Below are 26,480 nucleotides of genomic sequence, written 5' to 3'. Positions count from 1 at the left end.
AAACAAATTTAGCAAATTAAATGAATAGTTGAAAATTTTGTTTGTTCATAAAAATTCTGCATATTTTACCAAAAAAGCTAGAAAGAAATTTTATAAATGTTGTGAAAAAATGCATTTTCATATAAAAACAAAAACAAAAAACTTTTTATTTTATGATTTAAGTTTTATTAGCCATTTAAAAAATTTTTTTCAAAACTTCAAAAAGTATTAAAAAAATTTGGAGAATTTAATAGTAGATACCTACATATACATATGGGCATTTTCATAAAAAGGTCAACCACGAGTGCAAAACTCAAACTGTTCCTGAAAACTTTTTGTTGATGAATAATAAATCTCAAATGTGTTTACTTTATAAATATAAAAGAATTTTCTTTTTCTTTTAATTTTGAGCCGAAATATACAACGAATATACAAAATTTAGAAAAAACTTACTCTTTTGACCAAATATACGAACTTTTTTCCTTGTTATATTCCCTTATTCAAAGTAATACAATGATGTTTTTATAATTTAAAAATCTTCTACTGATAGTAACATAATGTTTAACAAGCAGCGAGACTTAGTGGAGATCGAATAACGGTAGTTTTTTTTGATTACTTCTGCTTATATTCGAATGTCGCGTCCGTCTCCGAAAATCGGCATTTATTGTTCTCATTAGTGCAGAAAGTGTTGAAGTGTAAATTGCTTTCAGACTTTAAGCAAATAAATTATTTCACTTAAGAAAAGTAGCCATTGACTCTCGGCAAAAACGATTAATAAAATTTATTGGTGTTTGAAATTCGTCGCGTCCGTTACCGTAAACCTTAAATATTAAATAAAGTCGTAGAAATTGCACAAGAGTAAAATTTTATAGATGGCAAAAACGGCAAAAGAAACAAGAAAAGCAATAACAATGAAATATAGAGAGAAAATGAAAGAAAACGTCCAGAAATGGCAGGAATACAAGAAGAAGCTAAACGAAAGCAAGAGTACCGAAAAAGATTATCGCAAAAAATGAAAAGTGATAGCAATTTATTAGAAAAGAAGAAAGAAAAGGACCATGTTTGGCAGCAAGTTTTGCGGCAAAGAAAGAGCGCAAATAATATTGATAATTTGAATTGCGAAATTTACAGCTGTAAGCAAACGATGGGAAAAGCAATGAAAAAAGTTGAGCATGCGTTACCTAAAAACCTGAATAGAAAAATAGCTATCCTCAAATCTTTATGCAATAAATATCTTAGGCCAACAGAAACGATGGATGAAAATACTACCAAGTCATCAAAAAGCCAGATGCGTGAGAAATTAATTGGGAGAAAGGATACAATACTAATCAATGGGAAAGTAGTTTCAAAACGTTTTATGCTTATGACCTTAACAGAAGCATATCAACTTTTCAAAGCCGAATATACTGAGGAAAATGTATGCAAAACTATTTTTATTCGTTCTAAGCCAACTTACATTCAGTTAATCAATAATTTACGACACAATATGTGTATCTGTAAGTACCATGCAAATTTAATTTTTTTACTAGAAGGCTGTGCACAGATTATACCGCAGATTCCTGCCAAAGCTGATTTATTTCTTACATCAGTTTGCTGCGACGTTATGAATGAAAAGTGCATCGCTAGTACTTGTGACAGCTGTGTACGCGATATTAAAGACGCTCTAGTTCCAATACAGTTTATTAATAAATTTAATACGCAAATGGAAACAGTGGAGAAAAGTAGACGATCGCATAACTTTAAACTACACTATTGGTCCATTAAGCGACTTAATTCATGATGTAGATATTCAGCTGCCAGCTTTTAAAATGCATTGTTTTGTTAAACGTCACCAACAAAATTACGTTGAAATTAAAGAGAAAAAGTTAGCAGCTAATGAAATTGTTATTCAATTTGATTTTGCTGAAAATTATCGCTTGACATGCCAAAACGAAATTCAAGATGCCCACTTTAGTTATAGCCAAGTAACAGTGTTTAGGTGCGTAGCTTGGGTTCTTGGTGAAACCAAGTCCTGTGCTGATATCAGTGATAGATTGACTCACAGTAAATTCGACGTTTACTACTTTATTTCCAAAATTATCAATATCTTACAAAACCAGTACAAAGGAGTTACCAGCATTTATATTTCCTCTGATGGAAGCACTTCCCAATTCAAAAATAAATTTATTCTTTCTAGTATTCCAAGACTTGCAGCTGAATTTCATTGCGGAATCTTAGAGTGGAATTTTTTCGCCACTTCACATGGCAAAGCTGCTGTAGACGGAATAGGTGCCGTAGTTAAACGAAAAGTCTGGCAAATCGTTAAAGCAAGAAATATCATTCTCGGCGATGCATTATGCTTCTATGAGTGTGCTAAGAACAACATTGATGGAGTTAACATTTTGTATATCTCTGGAACACAAATTGATAGTTTTTATAATCAACTGTCAGAGTTATGGCAAAATGTTCGAAATATCAAAGGAGTTAAAAGTATGGATTGGTTTTCATATTTCGACAGTAAATTTATTGAAGTTGCTCGGACCGCCTATTCATTAAAGAAAATAATTAAAATAGACCATACTAAAAACTAATAACTTTCTTCTTAATTTTTTAAGACGTTTTTATTTTCAATAAAATTGAAGGGTTATAATGAAAAAAATTCTATTTCATAGCTCATGGAAAATTTTGTCGCGTTCGTTATGTCGCGTCCATTTTTCCTCTATGCTCAATTATAAAAACTAAGAGAAAATTATCATATTTCATAAACCTACGAATAACAGTCATCTGTTCGCATTTATTAACATATATATTGTGTATATATAAAAATCCTTAATTTGCTGAATTTTGTATATTTCTGAATGCGCCTGAAAAAAACTTCTATTTTTTGTCATGTCCGTATCACGTTATAATTGCTTATAACTACGTACTTATTTGTAAAAGATCCTTCCCGTATATATTAAAATCCAGCACTCCGTTAGCCCTTTAAAACAATATCAATAAATGGGGTGTTCCATCCCATTTCGACCAATTTTGAATCCGACCTCTTTAGAATTGGCTGAAAGTTTTTCTTCTTTTTCTAGCTTACGAAAGACGTTTTTCAGAAGTCTTTCAAATTTTTTCATCCAACTCAAAAAAAGTTATGAATTAAAAAAAACACCGTTTTTGTTTTCAAAATGCTATAACTTTTTCAAAATTTGACCGTTTGGAATCTTTTTTTTTTAATTTGTTTTTAAATGTACTTTTCGGAAAAAATTCAAAAAAATGTTTAGAGTTTTTTTTTTTTTGTAATTTTTCAGTTTTTCGAGATTTTTCGATAATTTTTTTTTAAATATGTTTTTAAATATACTTTTCGGAAAAAATACAATAAAAAATTTTAAAGTTTTTTTTTTTCAATTAAATCAAAAAAAAACTCTCGGCCCACTCCGGGATTAGTGGGGATGATTGCAGAATTGATTGAAGTTTATTATAAAAAAAGGGCGAAATTCGAAAAATCTCGAAAAACTGAAAAATTACAAAAAAAAACTTTAAACATTTTTTTGAATTTTTTCCGAAAATTACATTTAAAAACAAATTAAAAAAAAAAAAGATCACAAACGGTCAATTTTTGAAAAAGTTGTAGCATTTTGAAAACAAAAACGGTGTTTTTTTTTTTAAATTCATAACTTGAGTTGGATGAAAAAATTTGAAAAACTTCTGAAAAACGTCTTTCGTAAGCTAGAAAAAGAAGGAAAACTTTCAGCCAATTCTAAAGGGGTCGGGTTCAAAATTGGTCGAAATGGGATACATTTCAAACGTATTTCACAAAAATTTTACAATTATTATTTTTTTTTTTAATTTCACAAATACGGTTTAATTCTTTTATTTTTAAAGTAGGAAATTTATTCCAATGTCCAAAAAAACCAAGAGGTTTTGTTTATAAAAAAAGAGTATTGGCTCATTCCATTAAAAGACATCCGGTCCGCGGAGGACATGATTTTTGATTTCGATGAAATTTTAATATGTTGTTCTTTGGTCAAAATAATGAAACACGTGTTTTTTTTTTTGCCTAAAAAAATTTTTTTTTTCAGCTGTCAGAGTTATGGCAAAATGTTCGAAATATCAAAGGAGTTAAAAGTATGGATTGGTTTTCATATTTCGACAGTAAATTTATTGAAGTTGCTCGGACCGCCTATTCATTAAAGAAAATAATTAAAATAGACCATACTAAAAACTAATAACTTTCTTCTTAATTTTTTAAGACGTTTTTATTTTCAATAAAATTGAAGGGTTATAATGAAAAAAATTCTATTTCATAGCTCAAGGAAAATTTTGTCGCGTTCGTTATGTCGCGTCCATTTTTCCTCTATGCTCAATTATAAAAACTAAGAGAAAATTATCATATTTCATAAACCTACGAATAACAGTCATCTGTTCGCATTTATTAACATATATATTTTGTATATATAAAAATTCTTAATTTGCTGAATTTTGTATATTTCTGAATGCGCCTGAAAAAAACTTCCATTTTTTGTCGCGTCCGTATCATGTTATAATTGCTTATAACTACGTACTTATTTGTAAAAGATCCTTCCCGTATATATTAAGATCTAGCACTCCGTCAGCCCTTTAAAACAATATCAATAAATGGGGTATTCCATCCCATTTCGACCAATTTTGAACCCGACCCCTTTAGAATTGGCTGAAAGTTTTTCTTCTTTTTCTAGCTTACGAAAGACGTTTTTCAGAAGTCTTTCAAATTTTTTCATCCAACTCAAAAAAAGTTATGAATTAAAAAAAAAAACACCGTTTTTGTTTTCAAAATGCTATAACTTTTTCAAAATTTGACCGTTTGGGATCTTTTTTTTTAATTTGTTTTTAAATGTACTTTTCGGAAAAAATTCAAAAAAATGTTTAAAGTTTTTTTTTTGTAATTTTTCAGTTTTTCGAGATTTTTCGAATTTCGCCCTTTTTTTCTCATAAAAAACTTCAACCAATTCTGCAATCATCCCCACTAATCCCGGAGTGGGCCGAGAAAAAAAAACTCGGTTAAGTTTTAAATATTTTGAAAAAAACGGTGTTTTTTTTCAAAATGCTATAACTTTTTCAAAAATTGACCGTTTGGGATAATTTTTTTTTTTTTAAATATGTTTTTAAATGTACTTTTCGCAAAAAATACAAAAAAAAATTTTAAAGTTTTTTTTTTTCAATTAAATAAAAAAAAAAAACTCTCGGGCCACTCCGGGATTAGTGGGGATGATTGCAGAATTGATTGATCTCGAAAAACTGAAAAATTACAAAAAAAAAACTTTAAACATTTTTTTGAATTTTTTCCGAAAAGTACATTTAAAAACAAGTTAAAAAAAAAGATCACAAACGATCAATTTTTGAAAAAGTTGTAGCATTTTGAAAACAAAAACGGTGCTTTTTTTTAAAATTCATAACTTGAGTTGGATGAAAAAATATGAAAAACTTCTGAAAAACGTCTTTCGTAAGCTAGAAAAAGAAGAAAAACTTTCAGCCAATTCTAAAGGGGTCGGGTTCAAAATTGGTCGAAATGGGATGGAATACCCCATATACAAACTTATACTTTGTCTTCATTGTTTTGGACGCACTTAAAACCGTAAAAATATCGCGTCCGTTACCGTGGAAATGCCCATATGTGTACATATACTTATGTGTATTTTAATGTAGGATTTTTTTTTTTCAAATTATTAAATTCTGTTTTAAAGAAAATCGTAGCTTTTCAAAAATTGCGAAAATTACTGGTTTCGGAAAAGTTTGAAACCATTTTTATAAATATTGTATAAACTTGAACAATAAACTTTTTCCTTTAGAAAATTATAATTTTATCATTTTGAGAAAAAGGAAAATTTTATCAGAAACGGCAAATTTTATTTCTTTTCAAAAACTTAATTAGACTTTTAAAAAATAGTTTTAACATTTTTTCAAAACTTCGAAAAAAGTGTTAGAAATTTTTAATAGTTAAAAATATTAGGAAAATAGTTCATAGTTTTTATTTATTTATTTTTGGCAAATTTCATTTAATCTGCAAGTTTTTCAAAACTTTAAAAACTCTTTAACATTTCAAACGTATTTCACAAAAATTTTACAATTATTATTTTTTTTTTAAATTTCACAAATACGGTTTAATTCTTTTATTTTTAAAGTAGGAAATTTATTCCAATGTCCAAAAAAAACCAAGAGGTTTTGTTTATAAAAAAAGAGTATTGGTTCATTCCATTTAAAGACATCCGGTACGCGGAGGACATGATTTTTGATTTCGATGAAATTTTAATATGTTGTTCTTTGGTCAAAATAATGAAACACATGTTTTTTTTTTGCCTAAAAAAAATTCTTTTTTCGGATTTATTGGCAATTGAATTCCATAAAATTCAATCGGTATTTTATTCACCTATTTCTTCAACTGTCAATAACTTTGTCAAAACTTAACCGATTCTCATGATTATTTCTTTGAAATGTTCGTTATTACTGTGTGATCGATTTTTTCTGACCAATTTGATTTTATTAAATTCAGAATTATTATAGGCTTGTGTGGTCAGATATTTGAACAGTGCAAGATTAAACTTCACTTATAAACCCGACGTTTCGCCAAGCTCCTTGGCATCCTCAAGTACAATGCAAAGGTGGAGAAAACACACAATGCGACAAAATATACATAGGGACGACGAAAAGAAAATTGGGAGTTCGACTAGCAGAGCACGAAGCGGACATAAACAAAAAGAAAAGCGGCACGGCACTTGCTCAACATATTCTAACACATGGACACACCGCTGATTTACAAAATACAAAAATAATAGAAACAGAGAGGAAAGAGAAAAAGCGGTACACAATAGAGAGTCTTCACATACTAAAAAATAGAGAGAAAACAGTAAATAGACGAGAAGATACTGATCAAATTGCGGCAGCATATCTATTATGCTTATGATTTGAACTTAGTTTTGACAAATATACCAAACATGCATGGTATTATATACTCCTGAGTTTTGTGATATTTTATTTTAATTATTATTTCATGTGAGTTTCTTTTTTTCCGCATTTAATGTTTGTGTTATATAGAATTCGTTGCATCAGCTGTTTTACACAGAGTTTGCAGGACCTTAAAGCAGTCACTTCGCAATTTTGTTTTCATCGCATGATCTATTCGTACACGAGGATTCATTTACATGCGCCACAGTTTCATTGCATACAATACAAAATATTTATTTACACAATTATAACAATTTATTTATACATGATACAAGCAAAAAAATATCATCATTTCAACTGCTGAGCACTCTCCATTTTCAATGCGTTTCTTATAAAATTTCTAACTTTAAAATTTCCTACATTTAAATATATAGCCAGATTATCGGCTATATAACTCCTACCTCTTGCCACCGCACAAAGTCGTCCACTCATAACGCCTGCTGCTCCGGAATCTCCAAAACCCAAATATTTCCCACCAGCTGCAGCATATATGACTGTTACATCTCTATTCCAAGATTGTTGTATTTCCACGCGTTTAGTTTTGAGACGAGGAGAATGAGTTTTAACTCTATCGTCTACATTTAACGAGCCCCATCCACTAACTTGCAACCTATCGTCCGGTCTTAATCGATGCCTGCAAAGTTTTATTATTTTTACTGCATCATTTAGTTGAAAGCATTCAGTCACTTTAACTATAGCTATATCCATAAAATATATTTCTGGATTAAAATCATGTTCATAATCTACTTTCGCCACATTGCGTCGTTGCCCTCCTCCTTCGCTTATATCGGTTACACCAGCTAGAACGGAGAGATCCGGCAGACCTTCATTTGCTACGCAATGCGCAGCTGTAACCACCAATGTAGGACTGACTAAGGAACCAACACATTCATAGACGTTACAAACAAAAATTGCCACTGAATGTGGGCTGCTCTCTATATTTATATTCTGGCCATCGATAATGCGATACTGCGCATTCATATAGCTTAAAACGCAACTAAGCAGGATCAACAGCAGCGCGAACTTGTTTTGTAGATTCATTTTACTTAGTTGAAAACATTTTCCACCACTTCTAAAGTATCAAGTACACCGAGATGAATTTTGTGGGCGCTATTTATACCCAATTGAGTTGTGTAAATAAAAAATAAGTTTTCAGGAATTTGAAATGACAAAAATACCTCCAAATTTAAGTTAAAGCTACTTAAGGTCAATCTTGTTATACTCCGTGTGCTTTGCACACAAAGTGTATTCACTTTGGTAATATAACGGGCATAAACGAATCGAGATAAATATAGACTTCCATATTTCAAAATGCTGAGGATGAATAAAGGAATTGATTTCGCCACATCCGTTCAACCATCCGTCTACCTGTCGGTGCACACGATAACTAGTAAATATTGAGAATAAAATATCGCAATTTGGTTTATGGGTTTCTTGGCGCTCATCTCTCATCGCTATTAAAAATGAGGGAGTCGGATGGTAACCACGCCCACTTTTTACATATATAACATTTTGGAAAACACATAAAACCTGATTATTTAGCATATAATTCTTCCAGAATGTTAAAATTTGATGTGTGGACTGATGTTAGGACTCTTTATTTTTTTTTTGAAAATGGGCGTGGCACCGCCCACATGTGATAAAATCAATTTTACAAGTATTATTAATCATAAAACCAAAAACTGTTAAACCTATCACATCAAAGTTCGACGGAGAGATTGATTCTACTATAGAGAATAATTCGAAGAAAAATGACCGAAATCGGTGTGAGGACCACGCCCATTTTTATATAAAAGATTTTAAAAAGGGTCGCGGACGAATCATTATCATTACAAAGAGCTTTATATCAATGGTGCTTAATTTTCCAAGTGAAATAATAACCAGAAAAACTAAAAAAATTCAATTCTTGAAAATGGGCGCCCTTTTATGACCAAACAATTTTCTATGTTTCGGAACCCATAACTCGAAGAAAAATTTAAGGATCGTAATAAGATGTGGTACACATATTTTCCTTATAGCAGTAAATACTTCTAGAAATTATATACGGGATCAGATAAAAACCAAAAAGGTGTTTAAAAGAGTTGTATACTAGAATAATAAGCTATATCTTAGCGAATAATAGCCCTTATTAAATTTGATAACAAAGTTCGAAAAACTTATTTATCTGAAATTAGCAGACCCGTTAGACTATGTTCTGCCCTAAATTTGGTGTATCTGCATACATTTTAATAAGCTTTTTCCGCCTAACTCTGCCCTGCCCCTCTTCACTTTTTTTTAATCCTTTTATTCACTCCTCTCCGTCTTTTCGCTTAATCTATCTCTTTCTCAGTCTCTTCCTTCCCTCTTTTGTCTTCTCTCAAGTTCTTCTCATTCTTCTTCATACCTTATCGCCCGTCCCAGAGGGTGGTATGTATTTTGTTCCAGTCCAAATCCGAGTCCCAGTCCCACTCTGAGTCTCAGTCCCAGTCCTAGTCCCAATCCAAGTCCCAGTCCGTCTCTAGTCTATTTCCCGGATCGTAAATACTAATATAGGCAAATTTATATACCAAATTCCAGGCAAATCAAATAGGACGTATGTAAATAGGTATGTGGGTATTATAATTCATGTTTTTATTTCGGCTTCGCATGCATATTTATAAGTTTTGTCAGGTTGATGCGACTAACAGCTGAATTCAGTAAGCCGTCTCTAGTCACTATTAGATACTATGTGGGACGAAAATCACTTTTGAGACAATTTGACATTCTGTAAGCTGTCTCGCGTCTCCAGCCTCACAAAAGCAATTACATACTAATTTGTGAGCTGGGCCGGGGCAGATCACAATCATGAAAATTTCAGAAAAAGTATGAAAATTATTTACGAAAAACGCTTTAAATATGTTGTTTTATTCCTCAAATTAAAATAAGCATAGAAAAATTAAAAAACAGAAAATACTTAAAAAACATCGAACTCTATGTGGCGCCGCGGAGATTCGAACCTAAACACTTTGGGATTTTCTATACAAAATTGTAAACGGCGTCTTCGCAAGCTCAGCCACAATACCACCAAACTATATTATTTGTTCAATGTATGAGTAACTTGTTTCTTTGGTGAATTTCGTTGATATGGCGAATTGTTTTTGTGACTTTCGTTTACTGAATACCGAAATCATCTCAAGTCACAAAAATTGTCTCTAAAGGAAAATCTCAAATATAGAGACTTGAGATGAGACTGAATTACAGAATTCAGCCGTAAATCTAATATCACAATGAAAATTACTTTAAAGCTCTCATCAACAGCTTTCACTTGTTACCCAAATTGCATAAACACATTCTAGGGGTCCACGTTTTCGCCTATATCGCGAGACCCTAGTCACCCAGGGGTACGAAAAATACCCCGTATCAAAGTACTCATAAACAGCTTTTATTTGATACCCATATTGGCGGCCACCGTGGTGTGATGGTAGCGTGCTCCGCCTACCACACCGTATACCCTGGGTTCACACCCCGGACAAAGCAACATCAAAATTTTAGAAATAAGGTTTTTCAATTCAAAGAACATTTTTCTAAGCGGGGTCGCCCCTCGGCAGTGCCTTGCAGATGCCGTTCGGAGTCGGCATAAAACATGTAGGTCCCGTCCGGCCAATTTGTAGGGAAAATCAAGAGGAGCACGACGCAAATTGGAAGAGAAGCTCGGCCATAGATCTCTTCGGAGGTTATCGCGCTTTACATTTATTTTATTTATTTTTTATTGTACAAACACATCCCAGGATTACCTAGGTCCACGTTTTGATCTCAAGAACTTAGCCAGAATTGGATAAAAAGTATCCTATGTCCGTCTCCTGGTTCTAAGCTACCTCTCCACCAATTTTCAGCCAAATCAGTTTATCCGTTCTTGAGTTATAAATAGTGTAACTAACACCCCTTTCTTTTATATATATACATCACATTAAAAACTTCAAAAATAACAGTATTTCTCCACTATTTAATGGATGTTATTATGCGCATAAACCTTCCTCTTCAATCAGCTTTAAATATTTAAGCATTCAAAGGGACATAGGGACAGAAAAAGCGAATTTGTTTTATACTATGTAGTGATGATGAACTGTACAATTCAAATTCACGCTGACTATATAATATTTGGTTACATCCAAACTTAGGCACCCTACTTTTTTTTGTTTGTTTTAATTAGCTGAACAAATGAAGAAACAAATTAACAAATCAAATGTATTTATTTATATTCTAGCGAAATGAAATTACGCAGTTTGCTATACTTATTCAAAACCTGATTTCTTTGCAATTGTTTGTTTATTTATGTGTGGGCGATTCCCACACGGTCCATCACGAACCGAAAATTAAAGTGGTCTGATTATGGCCCTTATTATGAACATCTTTCAATTTCGATCTTCGTTGGTTAGCGAACATCGAAAATCGAATTTAGAATTCGTATTATGACAGCTCATTGCTGTCGAAATTTTCGTTGAGTATCTAATTTTGAATCCAATAGAAGTTTGTTTTAGACGCTGTATTGAATTAGAAGAAAATTTTTTGAAATGTAAGATTTTTGTGTTTATCTTCTACTTTTTTGCTACCTAATTGTAATTTCAAACTATTTGTATCAATCTTATATAGGTCCAAGGTCATGAATACAAAACAACAGCTTGGAAGACTGGTTTCAAAAATGGGACAAAATGTAATGGGAAACATGTAAAAACATGTTAAGAAAGTTACAATATTTAGAAAGCTACAAATACACGGTGAAATTCATTTCAGCCATTTTCTACTTCTGGCTAGTTCCAGTACTTAAGCTTTTTTCTTCATAATAAATAATTTTGCTTTATTTTATTTGACAGCTGATGGGAATGTGCTTTTCTGAACGGTTGAATTTATCGAACAATGACACTAGTCTTCATCGAATGACCGAATGAAAATTCGTTCTATCAGCTCTTTCGACCATAGTCGAAGATCGAATTTATCTCATAATGGGGGCCTTTATTTCTTTAACTAGGGGATTAAAGGTCAAATATGTGTGTGATGTGGAAATGCAATAGTTTATTCTCTCCCCTCATCCTGGACAGAGAAACTTGATTTCAAAGAAAGGCTTTATCGGTTTTGTTAATTTGGATGTTTTCGTAACAAAATATAATGTTTATTCTTTATACTGTTGCGCTGTTAAACACAGATCTATATTTTTTCTTTCAATAAAATTCTGTCTATACCTTTATTTAGCATTAAACAACTTTGGAAAACGGAGGTTTTATAAATTGATCCTGCCCTTATACTTATTATTTTCCTAGTAAGCAAACGTGGACTTGAAATTAAAAAACTTTAGATATTAAATAGGTCTGTTTACTAAAATTTTTCCGGAAACTTCGGATAACATTTTTATTGATGTCTAAAATTTGTCAAGTCCATTACCTCTCTTCCAATAGTTGATCCATATATTGGCCTGTATCTTTATGTTTAGCCAACGAACAAAACTTATCAAATAATGAATTTTAAAGATTAATGCAGGTTTTATTTGTGTATTTAACAATTTCATATGAAGACACAAAAGAAAGCAGTAAAAACTATGTAGCTTGCATTTTTCTTGTGAATCTTATCTGCTTAAAAATAAAAAATATATATATTTGTCGACTAGAATTGGTTAAATGGGAATATATTATCCTAATTTCAATGGATTTATTACGTTCGTAAGTTTTTGCACACAAAATTATATACATATGGCCTCTTAAAAGTTTTGATTTATTTTGTACTTTTGTTCTATTTCTTCTATAAGATTAACATATAATGACCTAAAATTTTATCGAAGAATAAACAGAGGGAAAGTTATATACCAGTATACGTCCACGGTTATGAAAAGGGGTTTTGGGCTCTTAAAGTGCGTGCACACTAAGCGACGCGACACGTAGCGACAAAATATTCCTTGCATGTATTATTATGGAACCAAGCACACATAGAGACAGTCGGACGACACGACACGACCAAGTTGACCAATTAGGCAAAAATGCCGCGCATATTTTGTGGAACGTGTTGCTACATGTCGCGTCGTTTAGTGTGCAAGCACTTTTAGCCAGGACTTTGAGGGCGTATTGAAATTCTAGGTATGCAATTTGATGTCTCGTAAAGAATATATTTTCAATGTCATTTAGTGTAATTCATTGAGGAAAAAATTGTCGCGTTCGTAACCTTACTTAAGCGTTTTAAAAATATATTTCAGATATCAAAATATACGGCCTGGGGTCTTTATTTCACCTTATGTCTCTCATTTAACGAAATGGAAAATCTCACTTTAGCGTCTTTAAGTTTTTCATACTTCCATAAGCATTAAAAAATTACTTCTATTTTAAAAAATTACTTCTATTTTTGTCGCAACCGAACCTCATCATATATGGTCATATATATGTACTTACATTTACGAATGCCACGCCCGTTACCAAGGACTTGCCCATATGTATTTGCTAAGTGTGTTATTAAGTTGATATGTGTACAATGAACGTATTTTTAATGAAAAGTACATGTTAGTTTTATTAATTAGTTTTATCTATTTTCAAGTTGGTAATATTCCATCGTACACTACTACAAAACCAGAGTTGAGAGCAGTGCACTAAATTTTGAGTAACAACACTTACAACTTAAGGGGTCTGACAAATTAAGTGGGGTTACACTGAAATGACAGCCCTTTGTAGGGAAAAATCCCGAGTCGCTTCGGTACATAGAACCGCCTGCCTTGGGATGCTGCCCTCCCTATCCTTACTGATGTTCGTCAAAGGGAGCGTGCTTTCCGCGCTTCGGCTCGTTTTATTCCCGCCGAAAGAATTCCGGAAATCCGGCCACATTTTCCAGTTGGAGGCCGCAACTATACCACTTAAAGAATTGTAACCTTTCTGCCAGTAAATAAGATTTAGTCCACCACAAAGTGCCTATCGAACCTGACTAAAGTGCTGTCGGATGCGAAAAAATTCGCTAGCGCTTTTGCCGACAATATGTAATGCATTCTACGGTTGACAAAGTGAGACGGCAGGCCACCAGACGCTCACACAAGCATAAATATAGCACGTCCCCAATTAGCATCATTGTCAAAGCGATTGAAGATGCCATCGCCTAAGCCATCTAAGGCAATAGGCCCAGACGGTATAGTCATGCCGATGCTTAAAACGTAGGCAAATTTGCGTCTTGCCAATCATCAGCATGGCTTCCGAAAATTACAACCACCGCGCCTAACGCCATTAACACACAGATAAATTGCAGATTAAATCAAAACCCCCACCATAGGAAAGTACTCGTTGCTCTAGACCTGTCAAAAGTTTTAATACAGTCAACCACGGCACGTTACTGCAAGACCTGGCCACAAGCCCACAAATCGATGAGATTTGTAGCAAAATAAACAGCTATCTCCCTGATCTCTCCAGATTCTTCGCCTCGGAAAACCTGACATTATCACCGACAAAGTCCACGGCCACCCTAAGATCTTAGAGATAACGTTCTATAATACTCTACCCTTCAAGGCACCGAGATTGTTTCTAAAATACAAAGTCGCAACAAAATCTTCAAGTCGCTTGCCGGAAGCGCATGGGGAAAAGCTAAAGAAATTTTGCTAACCACATGCAAAGCAATTGGGCCTCCACTCATGAGCTACACGTCAGGTCTTAAAAATACACACTGGAAAAGGCTACAGACCTGTCAAAATTCTGCAATCAGAACTGCCACCGGATGTCTCCTTATGACCTCCGAACACCATTTACATAGTGAGGGCAAAGAGCTCAATATTAAAGAGCACAACATTGAGCACAATATTGTCACAAACCAGGACTTCCTAGCAAACAACTGCTTGATCTAGCACCGCCTCCACGGGGGCTAAGGAAACATCTCCTAAAGCACTAAAGGTCAATCTTGTTATACTCAGCGTGCTTTACACACAGGTTAGGTTAGGCTGAACTGGCCGGGCCACGAGGACCTCAAATAGACTGAATGTGTTCGTAGTGTTACCAGAAGTTTGTTTTAACGACCAAACTGAAAAAACCTATCAAAAACTAGGACCTATGTTATAAAATAACTCCATCCTCTTGGCAAATACTAGAAGCTTTATAGGGTTTAAGCCACTTGCTGCCTCTAGATCTGACAGCTGTATCACTCCTAATAGCTGGAGTCTTAGCCTGGCAAGCGCACGGCACGAGCACAGAACGTGCTCGATCGTTTCCTCCTCCAGGCCGCACTTCCTGCATCTGCTATCACTGACCAAGCCTAATTTAAAGGCATGTGACACCAGAAGGCAGTGTCCGGTCAGAATACCCGTCAAGAGTCTACAGTCCTCTCTTTTTAATGATAGAAGCAACTTTGTTAGAATAAGGTTGTAAGACCTACACATAATCTTCGACACTTTACAGCCCCGCGCTTGAACCGACGCCTTTCCCGCTTGGTCGATCATGTGCATCTCTCGCCTTCGCTTAATCTCGCCCAATCTAATTGGGACGTCTGTGGAGCAAGCTTCAAGGGATGCGCCCTTTTTAGCTAGTTCGTCCGCTTTTTCATTCCCATCTATTCCCATATGCCCTGGAACCCAATATAGATGTATGCTTCTCCCTGTCTCGATTCTCTTCAGAGACTGCTTACAAACTCTAACACGCTTTTAGATGCTGTGATATGCGATATTGTTGCGTTAATTGCTGCTTGACTGCCAATATAAAAGTTAACAAGGTTGCAGCTTAAGCTATTCTCTTCCAGTGTTTCTACTGCTTTGGTTAAGGCTGATATTTACGCTTGGAAAACGCTAAAGTAATCTGGAAACCTGTAGGATCTGTTTATTTCTGGATCAGCACAGTATACCGCAGATCCTACTCCTTCCACTACTTTGGAACCATCTGTGTACACATGTATCGCCTCGTCCGCCATTTGAGCACACTTGCGCCAACCATCCAACTCTATTGTGGCCTTAAGATCTCCCTCAAAGCGCAGATAGGGAATCAGGTAGTCTGTTCGTCTTGTGATTGATGACGCTATACTACTATGGCCGTATGGTCGGCGCTCAAGCTGCCCCGAAGCACCGAGTCTGGTTGCAGTTGTTAACGCTATGTTCTTTGCTACCAAGTCAACAGGTGGAATGTGCAGAATGGCATAGAGAGCAGCCGTCGGTGTTGTTTTCAGGGCTCCCGTAATGCTAAGCACTGATAGTCTTCATAACCCCTCTAATTTTTTGAGGTAGGTTGTATAGTATAGAATAGGGTTTACAAACGCTGTAAAAACCCAATGAGAAAGAGAGTGCGATAAGCCCCACGTACGCCACAGCATTACTTTACATGCATGGAGTGCCTTTGAGGCCTTCCTCATCCTCTCCTCCTCGTTGAGCTTCCATGACAGCTTGCTGTCTAGGATGATTCCTTGATATTTTGTGCAAGGTTTCTCCTGTAGGATTACCCTTCCTAACTCTTTTATGTACACATCTATCAGCCTCTCAAAGGTTCTGAGGAGAAATGATGTTAAGAAAGGAAAGAAAACAAACAGTTATATTTAATAATTGTTGGTCTCGGTTCATAAACGTAACTTCTGGTGTTCCTCAAGGCGGCCATCTTGGTCCGGTTTTGTTCCTGTTGTCCATTAATGACCTTCCTAGTGTTTTGAAGAGCTGCAAGCCGTTAATGTACGCTGATGATGTCAAACTTGTAATGCCTATCCGCTCACCCGTGGATAGGGCATGTCTTCAGGCTGATCTGAATAGTCGTGGTGACTGGTGTAATGTAAACGCCATGTCACTAAACCTACCTAAATGTAAGTTCATGTGTTTTACAAGGAAGTCCTTCCCATCCCATGATTATGTTATTGGCGACTGTGTAATCAAGCAAGTCACTAATTTTATTGATTTAGGCGTTACAATGGACCCAAAACTCGATTTTAAACTTCATATTGAATCTTGCGTGAATAGCGCTAAAGGTACTTTGGCTTTCGTTAATCGTTGGTCTAAAGAATTTAATGACCCATACGTTACAAAAACTCTTTTTATATTATTGGTCAGACCTACTTTGGAATATGCTTCAATAATTTGGAATCCGCGTTATCAGGTTCATTCTGACAAGCTGGAATCGGTCCAGAAACAATTTTTACTTTTCGCCTTAAAACACTTACCATGGGATCCTTCTAAAAATCTTCCCCCCTATTGCAGCCGGTTAAAACTAATACAGCTGCGCACATTGCAGAGCCGCAGGGAGATGCTTGGTGTCTTATTTATTGTTAAATTAATAATAGGGTCAATAAATAGTCCATTTTTGCTTGGTGAAATTAAGTTTAACGTTCCTATTAGGCCATCTAGACATTTTCAATCAATTTTTGTAGCTACATGCAGGTCGAATTATGAAATGCACGAACCACTTCACTGTTTATGTCGTGATTTTAATAAACACTGTAAAAATTTAGACGTCTGCGACTCGTTTCTTGGTATTAAAAAATACCTTTTAACTACATTAAATTTGTAATTCGAAATGAAACAAAGAACGCTAAACCGTGATATACTGTCCCTCTGTTTCAAATTTGAAGTACCAGTTACTTGAAACTTGTTTGCAAAATTGCGTCGTGATCATTATTTTTATATGTATGCAATCAAATTTACTCTGTATAAATTCTATTCTGTATATATTTTATCTACTATTAATTTGCTTTATTGTCAATTTCATAAATTATTATTTACTAGCTCCTTCATGAGTACATTTTAACACATTTACAACATTTTATCTTTTGCTTACTTCTAAGTTTTTAATTGAAATTGTCAAGCGTTTAATTAAATACTGTTTAAATATTACTTTAAAACTGATGACTGCTTATGTTGTTTATATCGTGCATTACATCTGAGATTTAAGTGTCGGTATATTTGGTCTGTATAATTGTTTAATTTGTAGACTGATAAATAAATAAATAAATGAATAAATAAATAAGCTAATGGGTCTACAGTCGTTGGGATACAAGTGACCGATCTTCCCCGGCTTTAGTAGGGAATCTACATGAGCAGTTCTCCAAGAGTGCGGTACATGATTCAGTCTTGTGCACCCATCGAATATTATTTTACGCCATTCCACGACCGCTGTACTTGAAACTTGTAGCACGGCCGGGAATATACCATCTGCGCCCGTGCTGTTTCGCTGGAGCACTCCACACAGAGTGTATTAACTTTGGTAACATAACGGGCTTAAACGAATCGAGATAAATAAAAAAATGATGGGGATGAAAAAAGGAATTGATTTAGCCATGTCCGTCCATCCGTCCGTCTGTAGTAAATATTGAGAAAAAAATATTGCAGTTTGGTATATGGGTTCCTTGGTTCCTTATCTTCCATCGCTATTAAAAATTTGGGAAATCGGATGGTAACCACGCCCACTTTTTACATATATAGCATTTTGGAGAACACATAAAAGCTGATTATTTAGCAAATAATACACCTAGATTGTTGAAATTTGACGTGTGGACTGATATTAAGACTCTTGATTTTTTTGAAAATGGGCGTGGCATCGCCCCCTTGTGATAAAATAAATTTTACAAGTATTATTAATCATAAAACCAAAAACCGTTACACTTATCATAAGAAAATTACTATAAACAATGCTTCGAAGAAAAATGACCGAAATCGGTGAAGGACCACGCCCGTTTTTATATAAAAGACTAGCAGACCCGGCAGACGTTGTTCTGCCCTAAATTTGGTCTATCTGCATACATTTTAATAAGCTCTTTCCGTCTAACTCTGCCTTCGCCCCTCTACACTTTTTCCTAATCCTTGTATTCACTCCTGCCGCCGTATTTTTCGCTTCATCTATCTCCATCTTAGTCTCATTCTATCTCTCTCTCAGTCTCCTTCTCTCTTTCCACTTCTCTCAAGTTTTTCTTATTCTTCTTCATATCTTATTGCCAGTCCCAGAGGGTGGTATGTATTTTGTTCCAGTCCCATTCCGAGTGTCAGTCCCAGTCTCACTCCGAGTCTCAGTCTCAGTCCAAGTCCTAGTCCTAATCCCAGTCCCAGTCCGTCTGTGGTCTACTTCCCGGAAAAAAGCATCGTAAATACTAATATAGGCAAACTTATATACCAAATTTCAGGCAAATCGAATAGGACATATGTAAATAGGTATGTGAGTATTATTAATTCATGTCTTTATTTCGGTTTCGAAAGCATTTTTATCAGTTTTGCCAGGTTGATGCGACTAAATCGAATATCACACTGAAAATTACTTTAAAGCTCTCAGCAACAGCTTTCATTTGATATCCATAATACACACACATTCTAGGGGTATGCGGGCCCATGGTTTGGCCTATATCTCGAGACCCTAGTCACCCAGGTGTATGAAAATTACCCTCTACTAAAGAACTCATCAACAGCTTTCATTTAATATCCATAATACACACACATTCCAGGGGTACCCGGGTCCACGTTTTGGCCTATATCTCGCAGCCCTAGTCACCCAGGGGTATGATAATTACCCTAAAGCACTCATCAACAGCTTTCATTTGATAACCATATTCTATAAATACATTCTAGGGGTACCCGGGTCCACGTTGTGGCCTATATTCCGAGACCCTGTGCGTCGATCCTGAATTTTCTTTGCTATGAACCTCACGGAGCCCGAGACCTTTCCATAAAATGCAAAACCATGGAAATCGGTTCGTGCATTCTGGAGTCATAGCGTCAGGAAGGAAAACCCGACTTATTTTTATATTATAGATTTTTAAAAGGTTTGAGGACGAATAGGCTATATCATTGCAAAAAAGAGCTTTATATCAATGGTGTTTAATTTTCCAAGTTAAATTATAACCAGAAAAAGGAAAAAATTTTAATTTTTTAAAATTGGCGTGGCACAGTTCCTTTTATGACCAAACAATTTTCTATGTTTCGGGAGCCATAACTCGAAGAAAAATTAAAGAATCGTAATAAGACTAGGTACACATATTTTCCTTACAGCAGGAAATATTTCTAAGAAAAATGGCCGGGATCGGTTAAAAACCACGCCCACTTTTATATAAAAGGTTGTTACGTGCCCCTTTAGCCTCTTCCTTAATATGAGCTTGCCTAGCGTGTTGGTAAAAGTGGTGTGTGCACTGGCATTAATGCGGGAGCTTCAGCCTGGGGATGGTTCCAAACACTGTTACCGAACCAAGACATCATCTGTCAGCTTGGGGGCCTAACAAGAATATTAACTTTGCACATTAACGAAAAGCTACCGGAAAGCCTGAGTACCACCAATTATGCCTGGAAAACCCCATACCTAGCAACGCGCATCTTATTTTAGCGGCTGCTCATAACCCACCCTACCATGGCTTTAATGCTGTTAATAAAGCCCTAAAAGACAAACCACACCACTATAGAATCAGATCCATATTTAGAAATTTTTATTACGATTCAGCTACTTATTCTTATAGGTTAAAGAAAACTTAAAAGTATGAAGGACTTAATGTATATGGCAATGTAATTGTAAAAGTAACTACAAATATCTTGATTATTATATCCGTAAGAACTAACTTTTATTTTTCTTGGGTACTGATCAGGAAAAAAAACTAACCCACCTCAACAATGGGTGCATTATATATTTTATAATGTCAACGACCTTCCCGCTCTCGAGAAATTGGAGTGTAAGTAGAAATATTAAGAAACCAAAAAAAATTATTCCTCTGATTCTCTTGGTTTTGAAAAGTGATGATTCAAACTCCATAAAGGTGATGTGTATCCATATGTATGGTACGAAGGTAAGTAAAGAAAAATGATGCGATCAACAAAAAAAAAAACTTGCATCTATTTGCACAGACGTAATTTGGTTATGAATGTAAGTGCATGTCAATTATGTTCTCTATCGTAGCATTTATGTATACTAAGTAGGTTGGTGGATAAAATGAAATAAGTGAACTTACTTACATGTTTTTCAGTTGTAATGACTTTCTTACTCCAACGCTGTCCCACGAAGCGAAGAAGGCCATCCTTGCTTTGTACGTAGCTGCTGGGTATACCATATGCTTAAAGATGATGACCAATTTTATCCAGCCAAATTTACTTTAGTAGTTATGTGGGGTCATTTCTATGGCCACTATTGTATATGTATGTATATAGTTTGCGAAGGTCGCCAAGGAGCGCCAGCAAAAAAAGTGAATTTAAGAGAATGGAGGGCAGTTGGAACTAAGAGTCGCCCAAACACTGACAAAGTCAAAGTTCTGGTTTTTGGTTTCCTCGAAAGAGCGATAAGAAAATTAAAAAAATGCATGACGATTTACAATATTTTGTGGAACTAGTTCAGTTTTAACAGCTGATCATATGGGTTTTTATACCTTTCATGAACATGAAATAGTATATTAACTTTGGTCCGATGCTTGTAACGTTGAGAAATATAGAAAATAGACTCACCATTAAGTATACAGAATTGATCAGGCGACGAACTGAGTTGATATAGCCATGTCCGTCTGTCCGTCCGTCCGTCTGTCTGTTTGAACGCAAACTAGTCCCTCAAATTTTGAGATATCTCATTGAAATTTGGCACAAGGATGTGTTTTTGTATTATATTAGACATTTGTCGGATCTGGTAGGATCGAACCACTATAACATATATCTCCCATACAACCGATCGTTCAGATAAGACGATTTTAGTCATGCCTGTCGTAATTTAGAAAGTATAAACGTGAAACTCGGTGATATATATTCTAATATATCATAGAAGATATCCTGAAAAAATCACTTTGATCGGAGCTATATATATACAACCGATCGTTCAGATAGAAAGATTTTTGGCCATTTCTCCCTTAATTTAGAAAGTATAAACGTGAAACTCGGTGATATATATTTTAATATATCATAGATTTTCTGAAAAAATCACTTTGATCGGTGCTATATATAGTATATATCCCATACAACCGATCGTTCAGATAGAAAGATTTTTGGTTGTTATACCGGCCTACTGATTTGTAAGATCGCGGGTTCGAATCGAGCTCAAGGCCTAACAATAATTATTTTACCATTATTATTGTTATGATAAATTTTTTCTTAATTGAAAAAATTATTAAATTAGAATAGAAGAAAGAAAAAATTTAGACAACTGCCAAAGCTCGTTGTATAGATCCATTTCGGGAACTGCTAAATTCCTTCATCGGCAACGTTTAGGCGCCGCTGCTATAACCATTCAGCCATCACAGCGGTTTTTTGTTTGTCTTCATTAATCCTACTTCTATTCTGGTTCTTGCCAATTGATATTCACAACACTGCGACATCTGTTGCAGAATGAATGCGAAAATTGGACTTGTTTGATGGCAATGCTGCCATAGTTCATATTTTATTGACACTTTTTCCCCGTGCTCTGGGAAAGATTTTTGGCCATTTCTCCCTCTAGTTTCCAATATAAAAACGTGAAAGTTGGTGATATATTTTCTAATATATCATAGAAGATTGTGAGGTGGGTTTTGTCGAAGGCTGAGGTAAGCTCAGCCGCTCCAGGGTCAGGCGAAGGTCCCACTAACCTTTACCAATTAATAACACAAGTAGTTGTTGTTTTGTTCCGAACACGCACACACACACGATGCGGCTTTTGCCTTTCGATGCCGGCAGCCGTTGATCCCAGAGAGAGAGAGAGAGAGGGAAATAGAGAGAGGCCACGGGCGATAGCGCAGGAGCGGTGGAAAGATGAGAGTACGGGTCGCGGTTCTCAGGGAACGGTGGTGATAATCCTCAAATATCTTACCCCCAGAGAAAGCTTACGGATTTGTTCAGGCGGGTTGCGGTGGTACTCCTATGGCTAACGATTGGCGGCGGTGGGCAGGAAGAGCGCAGTTTGACCTAGGTGAAGTATAAAGTATCTATTAGTACTACACAACGTCTAGATGTATTTGTATACATGAGTGCTGGGTAGATTCAGTACTCCTCTCAGGGAGCCTCGGACAAGAGTCCTAGCGACCATGAGCGGTGTAGTGAAGTCCACCGTTGCATTCGGCTCGGCACCCCAATCAGGAGGCGGGGGAGGGATATGCTCCTCGGCCACCCTGATTGAACTGTCCGCGCCTCATGCCATCCCCCATTTGTTGCTGGGTAGACCCAGTACTCCTCTCAGGGAGCCTCGGACAAGAGTCCTAGCGACCGTGAGTGGTGTAGTAAGGTCCACCGTTGCATATGGCTCGGCACTTCGAGCGAGATGATCCTCGGCAACCCTGGATGAACTGTCCGCGACAAATGCCACCCGTATTGATATGTATTGGGCCTGGCATGTCCCTCAAGTGGAGCCCAGGACTGGTCCTGGACGCGCCTTGGGGGAACTGTCCGTGCCCATCCGTCCTTCAAGGTAGAAAGGGAGCGTATCCCCTTCTACCCCGTGGGACGTTGTGCAAAGGTTGGTTTCCCATAGGTGAGGGGGGGGGAGATCCATGAGCTCGATGGGTTCGCTGGGAGCCTTCCCCGTTCACCTTGGGACCCCTTTGATACCTACCATTGTAAGTTGGCCTCAGCCTCACTTACCTAGGTGAAGTATGCAGTGAGTGATGGCGTTTGCCATTTCATACTTGTTAGCGTATAAAATGGTTAAGAATTCAGCTCATCAATAACTCCTCGTTATGATAGCGAATGAAAAATGCACGCCAGATAGTCAGTACCACACGTGCTGAGTATGTTTGGTTGTTCACTGTTGGTACTTGGCATACTATGTGCGGGTGGTTGTTCGCTGTGCAAGGCGATCGAAGGGTATGTATATTTAAATGGCATATTATGTGCGGATGGTTGTTCGCTGTGCAAGGCGATCGTAGGGTATGTATATTTAAATGGCATATTATGTGCGGATGGTTGTTCGCTGTGCAAGGCGATCGTAGGGTATGTATATTTAAATGCTAGGGTATGTACATATTTAATGTTAGGGCTTGTGAGTGGGTTATTGTGACGTAGCATTTTGCTACGTTACAAGATGTCCTGTAAAAATCATTTCGATCGGAGCTATATATAATATATATCCCATACAACCGATCGTTCAGATAAGGGGGTGTTTTGCAATTTTTTATTTTATATTTATCTTAAATTATCTTTTTTTTTATGTTAATGTACATCGATTAGCTAAGTTAAAATGCAATAACATAGTTAGAATAAAATTATCCTATCGTTCATGGTTCATAGGTAAGTATAAAGATTTCACAAAAGGTGAGTATTGAATAGTCAATTAGAAGTAATTACAAATTCAATTAACATACATTATTTAGGTATGTATTCAGGAACTACAGGTAAGTTTAGTAGTGAGTATTAATTGAAGATGTTCATTGTAAGTTAAGGCAAGGTAAGTATGCGCATTAACCTGGGTCGATTTGTAAGGGCGGAAGTTAACCTATATCGCGCCATCGATGCATAAAAAATCGAAAAAATCGTTGAAATTTTGCAGGCTCAAAAATTATTTTTTTGGGTTTGCGTAGTGGAGCTTTTTTTTCCTGAGCCCAAATCCTATCGAAAAATCGATGGCGCGATATAAGTTAATAAATCGACCCAGTCTAATGCGCATGTACCTATACATGCAACTGGAATAAAAATCCTTTTTTTTCTTTTTACATTATAATGCAGGTCTTTTAACTCTGGTCTCTAGTGATTCCGGATCTAAAGTGGAAAACCGGCTTTTCCACTATCGGGTAAAACCGCACTGGTTATAAATTTAACTTTTACATGTTTAGGGTTTCCAATTATAAAAGTTAAAACTCTCTTAAAAATTCATAATCAAAACTGGTTGCGAGTGAAATTTTGCCGGATCTGTGTAGGTCGAGAGGTTATGGTTTTGCTAGCTTCAGGAGTACCACCACAGCAACACCAGCTTCACATTTATGCTTGCAAACCAATGTTCGATCGGTGCACGATAGCCAAATCTCTGCAAGAATTGTTATGCCGGTAACTGGATGCGGTGCCTATGAGGCTAGGACTTTTCGAAGTCAGGCGTATTATTTCGGTTAGTTAAAACACAATACAACTTTATAGAACCGCAATTAAAAAAACTTGAACTTTTAACTAGAGTTGATTGATGTGTTCGTCAAGGAAGTTCTTCAGGAAAAGAACAATCTTAAACCCGGTTATGTACTCCAAGCCCATATGGTACTTATGCAAAATGGATTATCGATATATTTTGTTTCAAAACTAGTATATTAACAGTGACAGATTGACGGAAGTTGCATTTAGACTAGTGTTAGATAGTACAGGGTGTAGCAACATCATAAAAAAATGCATATAAGCTGAAATGTAAGAAATTAAAAAAAGGTATATGAAAACTATGTGTATGGCTGATCTATGCATGTACCCACGGTAGAAGGTGTTTAAAAGGGTCGTAGACTAGAATAATAAGACATATCTTAGCGAAAAATAGTTTTGTATCAATGATATTTCACTTATCAAGTTTCGTAACAAAGTTTGAAAAGTAATTTATCCGAAATGAACTATAGAATTCAAATTCACGCTGAGTATATAATATTTCGTTACACCCAAAATTTTTTTTTGTTTGTTTTAATTAACTGAACAAATAAACAAACAAATTAAAAAATCAAATGTATTTATTTATATTCTAGCGAAATGAAATGACACATTTTGCTACACTTTTTCCAAACAAAATTTCTTTGCAATTGTTTGTTTATTTATATGTGGGTGATTCCCAAATAAGGTCCATCACGAATGGAAAATCAAAAGTGGTCAGACTTTATTTCTATCACTTGGGATTAAAGGTCAAATATGAGTGTGATGTGGAAATCAAATAGTTAATTCTTTTCCCTCATCCTGGACAGAGAAACATGATTTCAATGAAAGGCTTTATCGGTTTTGCAAATTTGGATGTTTCACTAACAAAATATAACGTCCTTTCTATATATTGTTGCTATATATACTTTTATTTATCATTAAATAAGCTTTGGAAAACGGAGGTTTTATAAATTGATCCTGCCCTTATGCTTATTATTTTTCCATTAGGTAAACGTCCAGTTGAAACTAAAAAAGCTTTCAGATGTTAAATAGGTCTGTTTTTTATTGGTGTCTAAAATTTGTCAAGCCCATTACCTATCTTCCATTAGCTGATCTATATATTGGCCTATACATTTATTGCTGTTTATCTTATCAAGAAATAAATTTGCAAGCGACTTTTTTGCTGATAAATTTGATTTTGGCGGCCACCGTGGTGTGATGGTAGCGTGCTCCGCCTACCACACCGTATGCCCTGGGTTCGCACCCCGGGCAAAGCAACATCAAAATTTTAGAAATAAGGTTTTTAAATTAGAAGAAAATTTGTCTAAGTGGGGTCGCCCTTCGACAGTGTTTGGCAAGCGCTCCGGGTGTATTTCTGCCATGAAAAGCTCTCAGTGAAAACTCATCTGCCTTGCAGATGCCGTTCGGAGTCGGCATAAAACATGTAGGTCCCGTCCGGCCAATTTGTAGGGAAAATCAAGAGGAGCACGACGCAAATTGGAAGAGAAGCTCGGCCTTAGATCTCTTCGGAGGTTATCGTGCCTTACATTTATTTTTATTTGATATTATTAAATTCAAAATTATTATAGGCTTGTATGATCTGAAATTTAAACAGTGCAAGATACAACTTCACGTATAAACCCAACGTTTCGTCAAACTCCTTGGCATCTTCAGG

At 35.6% G+C, this 26,480-nt stretch overlaps 1 protein-coding gene across 8 annotated transcripts in view; it reads right to left on the bottom strand.

Annotated features, from left to right (window-relative positions):
- LOC137239477 (ADAMTS-like protein 3) overlaps positions 1 to 26,480 on the bottom strand; it is a 1,132,820-nt gene that overhangs the window by 586,054 nt on the left and 520,286 nt on the right. For 2 of the 8 annotated variants that reach the window (XR_010949389.1, XM_067764812.1), the window contains exon 3: positions 20,780 to 21,087. The exons of 5 other annotated variants lie outside the window; for them this stretch is intronic. The gene's annotated coding sequence lies outside the window, so the exon portion shown is untranslated. Of the gene's footprint in view, positions 1 to 20,779; positions 21,121 to 26,480 lie in introns of those variants that run through there. One more of the 8 variants, XR_010949390.1, reaches the window with a different exon arrangement.

Source organism: Eurosta solidaginis, chromosome 2 (assembly GCF_040869045.1).
Source record: "Eurosta solidaginis isolate ZX-2024a chromosome 2, ASM4086904v1, whole genome shotgun sequence".
NCBI classification, from domain to species: Eukaryota; Metazoa; Arthropoda; class Insecta; order Diptera; family Tephritidae; genus Eurosta; species Eurosta solidaginis.
Note: the sequence above shows the minus strand (reverse complement) of the source record. Positions and strands in the feature narration are given on the sequence as shown.